At 36.4% G+C, this 6000-nt stretch overlaps 1 long non-coding RNA gene across 1 annotated transcript; it reads left to right on the plus strand.

The window, feature by feature from the left end:
* Positions 1 to 2757: 2757 nt before the first annotated feature.
* On the plus strand, positions 2758 to 4616 carry LOC147498149 (uncharacterized). Its single transcript, XR_015194221.1, has 4 exons — positions 2758 to 2855; positions 3143 to 3350; positions 3447 to 3594; positions 4006 to 4616. It is a non-coding gene; the product is annotated as an uncharacterized LOC147498149 (long non-coding RNA).
* The last annotated feature ends 1384 nt before the right edge of the window (positions 4617 to 6000 follow it).

Raw genomic sequence — 6000 nt, forward strand, 5'->3', positions numbered from 1 at the left:
CTGGTGACATAGGTAATCAAGAGACAGAGACATCATATTAGTTTTCGAAGATTAGTTGATACAATACTTGAGTTCTTACCAATGATTGATCAGTAGTATACTTTGGAAGTTATGTTCATGTTCAACATTGTTTATTGAATAAAATCATATTCTTCAAAGAAATTTACTTATGTTGGGTTGTTTTTGTTTATTGGTGTTGATGTCTATGAATATGAGAGGGAATGTGGTTTTTATTTGCAGGATGTCATAATTAATTATTAATTGAACAATACCAGTGCAATTTAAAAAAAAATGACAAAATATATTGGCTAAATAAAAAGGTGAGATAAAAGATTGTACATATGATCACGCTTTCCATAAGAATTTATCACGGTTTACTTTTATATTATCTCGGTTTCAATTAAAAATGATCTCAGTTTTCTTCTATATTTATTGGGTTCAATCACAATTTATCTCGGGTTTATTCTATATTATATCGGTTTTATTTAGAAAAATGAGATAATATATTTAGATAAGATGTCAGACTTCTGAGATAATTTAGTAGTTTATTATCTCGGTTTTATAGAACTCTATTACCTCAGTGGATTTTACCTCGGTTGTTTTTTCTTAGAAAACCGAGATAAAAACTCTAACATCTCACCTTTTAGCTGAGTTTATAAACCTTTTTTTAGTAGTGATTATACATTATGTTACTAATAGTTATATACTGTAAAGTTATACAATAGATGGATATGGGAGACCCCAGCCCAACCTACAAGCCCAAGTTACCCCATCAACAAACCCAACCCAAAAAACCATCGACTCTCGATCTCCAAAAATCAAAACCCTCAATTCATACAGCAAACTCAAACACTCTCTCACCAACACTCTCATTCCAAATAACCAATGACTACTCTCCCTCTCATTCTGTAACATTCTCTCTTCACATCATCAATAATTGGTACAGATTTCTTATTCCTTACGTATTTCGGTTTAATGTTAAATTGATTATGTGCTTATTGAGGCAAAATTGAGTTATACATTAACATTTTAAGGTATTAGTCAGTTTGAACCCCATTAGGAAATCTAAATGTAACTTAATGTAAAATTTGATTTATGCATTATTTTCTTATTTTTTATTTGCACGGGTTTTTCTAGTATGTGGAGTTTGAATTCTAAACTGCAGTTTTTCATTTTGTAATTATTGTTTTGATGGGTTGTGGTTTTTTTGTAATTGAAGTTACTTTTCTATATTGTATAGCTTATGGAAGAGGCAAGGGATGTAGAAAGGGGGAATATGGAAATTGATTCTACTACAGAAAGGTATGAGGAGAATGCCAATGAAAGTGAAGATGCATATATTGGTGAGGATGGCAATGAAGGTGAAGTTGGAGGTGATGGTGGCAATGATGGGGGAGGCGTGAATGGTGGAGATTGCAACTAGTATGGCGGTGGCCCAACGGATCGGACTTGTCCCTTCTGTATAACTATTTTGCGCACGTGGCTCGCAATGTTTGGAATGGGAATGTAATTTCGAATATATGTACTTATTTATTTAGTATTTATTTATGATTACTTAACTTCATGTGCAATTTAATTTTGTGCGTTTTATTGTTTTAGGAGTGTGGTCCACTGAAGTGTATTCAACACAATAAGAAGTTGAATCAATGGAACATAATGGAATAATGCAAAAGTTTTAGATCTAAGCTAAAAAATACATGCTTGTATGACTTGGTGATTGGTGTAGACCAGCACCCTTTGGATTTCGTGACTTATCTCAGCGTTCGTTGAAAGTTGGCATCAAGAGACTAATACTTTCCACTTGCCATTTGGAAAGCTGACCATCACCTTGGATGATGTGTCCCAGATCCTAGGTGTGCCCATTACTGGGAAAAGTGTTCATGGAAGTACCGATAAGGACTTGAAGAAAATGGAGGCGAAGCAACTGCTCCATGAAGTTCTTGGAATATCGTTGGTTGCGGTGAAAGAAGAGTTGGAGAATTTTAGGTCTATGAGTGTGAGGTCGGAGTTTATTAGGAAATAGTTGGCGGAGAAATGCAAACCAAAGGTCAAGAAGAAGTGGGGGGGAAGACCATTAGGAAGGGGTCGAGTAGAGAAGAAATCCAATGTACAATAAAGGGATATCTATTTTATTTTTTTGGTAGTACCCTCTTCTGCGACAAGATGGGACATGCAATTCACATTGTTTATTTGAGGTTGCTTAGAGTATGGAAGGAGATCAAAGAGTATGCTTGGGGTGCCGCCAATATATCTTGGCATGTCTCTATCAAGAATCGGGATTGCAACATGTGCCGGATGTGAAATCAATTTTTATTTTTATTTTTTTTTAGTTTTTTATTTTAGTCTTAGTTTAAATATTAGAAATGTTGTTTAAAAAGTATATATATATATATATATATATATATATATATATATATATATATATATATATATATATATATATATGCCACTTTGTCTAAATCTGCCACTCTAAATCTCTTATCTCACACTTCTCCTCAACCGTCCGATCTCAGGATGAGATGATTAGATCTAATTCTGATAAAAACAAGAAATTTCGAAATGTCGGAAACCAAAAAACGAAAAAATGCGAAATTTTTTATTATCTCTCATGGTCTTCTTCTTCTCCACTCTAGAAGCTCAGACGGTTTCAAGGCTGGAAATCAACTAAATTTTATGTTTCTTGTACAAGACTGGAAGAAGTAATGAATCGAAATCAACTTGTTCAACTTTCACACTTTTTATGATCTCTCTTGGTCTTTTTCTTCTCCACTCCAAAAAAATTTCGAATCTACAAATGAACCATCTACAGAAATTCAACCCCCGTTTCAAGTGCCGATGAAGAAGGATTCAAACAGGTACGGTTTCTCTCTCGATCTATTTTCTCTCTCTCTCTCTCTCTTGAATTTCCAAGCCTTTTAAATTAAAACACCTCTCTAAATTATGATTTTCCAACTAAACTTTATATTTATAACAATCACTTGTTCACTTACAAAATTTAGATTGCTTGGTTATCATATTGCTCAATTTTTTTGATGCTTATGTATTCTGTTTTTCTTGTATTATTATGACCTGTTACAATGTTGCGTATGAATACTATTTGGAACTTTTTGATCAGTAATCGTTCTGCTTCATTTTATTGTAGTCTCATGTTGCTGATGGATTAAATTTGTACAAGGGTTGGCCAATAGTACGACATCTTATAATGGGGCAGTTACCAAGCATGAAAGTGAAAATTTGATATCCACCGAAAAATTGCCTTTTTCAAATGGAAACAGTACTTCCCTTTTAGAAGGCAAGGAAAGCACAAAAATTGACATTTTAATTATTGACGTCGACTCTTCTGATGCAAGGTGACCACAGTTTTTATATCTGTGATGTAAACTTTACTATTTGATTATCAAGAAATAGGAAGCTATAATGGTATTGGTGTGTTCCTTCCTTTGCAGCTCGGGATTGTCATGTCCCATCGACTTTGTGGAAGAGTCTTTTCTCATGCCTGTGAAGAAATCTCTTTCTGAAGGAGGTCTCTTTGTCATTAACTTGGTCTCGAGGTCCACAGCTATAAGGGAGACGGTTGTTTCAAGAATTAAAACAGTAAGAACAGATTTTGTTTAGCATCAATATTAAAACAGTAATGATATAAGGGCGTCGGGCCATGCGTCTTCATGATTCACAGTGCTTTGCTCAAGCAGATCCGCCAACACAATTGTGATCCGCACCGCCGAGTAATCGGGTCAGTAGTGACCTAGACTCAATTTGTTGGTTCCACCCTGAGATTCGGCCTTTAGTTTAGTATCCATGGAGCTTCCCTTGGGAATCACATGGGTTAAATGCCCTTTCCTCTCTCTCGCCTCTGCTCGCTTAAGCCGAACAAACTAATTTTTCTTTCGACTTTCGAAAGCAAGAAACATATATTACTTGGTCAAGGCGTATCGGAGCAGCTCTACTTTTATATTTCTTAAAAGTGGTAGGTATATATTTACTTGGTGCGTAACTTATTTTCAGGTCTTCAACGACTTATATTGCCTTCAGCTCGAGGAAGATGTGAATGAGGTTCTTTTTGCCCTTCCCATGGCCCTCTCTGTCGATGAGGCTAGCTCACCCGATGCTACTCTTCAACTTCAGAAGCTGTTAAAGTTAACTCACTCCCAGAAGGGCGCAGATGAGGCTAAGCTCACCTGATGCTACTCCTTGACTTCAAAAGCTGTTAAAGTTAACACTCCCAGAAGGGCCAAATTGTTGTAGATGCCTCAAAGAAGATTAAATATTCAAAGTAGGACGTCTTATGTCTAAGTTACTATAACTTGATTTTTGATAGTGCTGGGCTCCTGGCAATAGAAGAATTCAAGAATTCTGTTGTAAAATCTGTTTAATTTAAGGTCGTATTTTTTGTATAGTTATTGGCCTCCATATTTCTGAGGAAGCTTGGGGACTGCGTATCAGAGTCTCACCCAAAAGTTCTTTGCACGGCGTGTTATGTTGGTCACTTTGTGATACTATGGAAATTATATTTCAAACCTTTCTATAGTTCTTTCCACTTCTTGTTTCTACTCTTGGAGAAACCATTCTCAGAGGTTGGATTGGTTCAATGAATTGGCTGCCAGAGTTTTATACAATGTGGCTTGAATTTTATACAATGTGGCTGTCAGTCTTGGAGACTTTTTATGACTAGTAACAAAGCTTTGAAGCTCAATTCTTCCACCAGAAGTCGCACCACCAAAAAAAGAAGTTTCAGAAGAAGGATTATCATAACTGTTGTAACCATTGGAAGTGTGAGAGAGATTGTAATCATTAGCCGAATGCCGAAAGACCTGTCGACTACCCAATGGAGTCGAAGAAGCCGCCCATGGACAAAGCGCTGCACCAAGATCATTACGACCATCTCGCCACCCCATCGGTTCAAAGGTCCATGAAATTTCACCTTGCCATGACATATCATCATTGCCACCAAATGGAGTGATTGGAGATGGATGGTATCTACGCCCACCTGGAATACCTCCAGTTTTTTTTGAACCGCAAGACACTGAAAACTCCCAAAGTCCCCACAAAAAATCCTGATGCCATGCCAATATAAAACCAACTCATTTCGAGATCATCACCTTCATCGTCGTCCTTGCTAACGACATGAGCTGGAGTTTGAGATGGCTCGTCCCTCGGCATTTTTTCTCAATTGGAGGTCCACAGAGTTCAGGGTTGCCTTCGTAAATGGATGTATCTTCAAAGGTTTGGAGCTGGTTGCCTGATGGAATTGGCCCTGACAAGTTGTTGTAAGACAAGTTTAGATGGCTTAGACTAGACAATGCTGAAATGCTTTCTGGAATTGATCATGAAGAGGTCGGAAGCCAGAAGATGTTAAAAGAGTTTTCCGCTGATTGCTACGAAATTGTACCATGGTCCTGTAGGGGAAATGCAAAACAGAAATCCAGTCTCAGATTAACGTCAAGATCACCCCTCTCATTTTGTCATGCAGTTTCATCAAGTTTAAGTTTGGAATAGCACCTGAGCAATTCTTTTAACAGTAGCAGTCAATTTATTACAGCTCACATTCTTCTTCTTTTTCCCCTAGGTTAGTTTCTTGAACAAACATCAAGAATTTGCTCCATGGAATCTTCAACCAACAAGAACGAACAAGTGTAAGTATCGACATTTAATTTGGTTTCCTTTTTTCATGTTACAGCTGAAATTTGTCATGGACAAAAGAACAAAAGACGACATCATAATGAAAGTCATTTTTTAACATGTTAGGCATAGAGAGAAAATCTCATGCTTCATGCTTCACCAGATGCAACTTTTCGAATCTGAGTTTCTGAAAAACAGCCACGAGCTAAAACCTTCAAAATTCTTTCAGCTCTTTTTTCTCAAATAATTGAACAAGTTGATTTTCAATTGGAGATTTAAAAACAGAACAAACAGAGAGTTAAATATAATTGAACAAGTTGATTTTCATATCAGATCTAAATAATTTTAAAAAGAAGAAACTAGTTCGGTGGTAGTGAGAGT

The sequence above is a fragment of the Coptis chinensis genome, chromosome 5, assembly GCF_015680905.1.
Source record: "Coptis chinensis isolate HL-2020 chromosome 5, ASM1568090v1, whole genome shotgun sequence".
NCBI lineage: Eukaryota > Viridiplantae > Streptophyta > Magnoliopsida > Ranunculales > Ranunculaceae > Coptis > Coptis chinensis.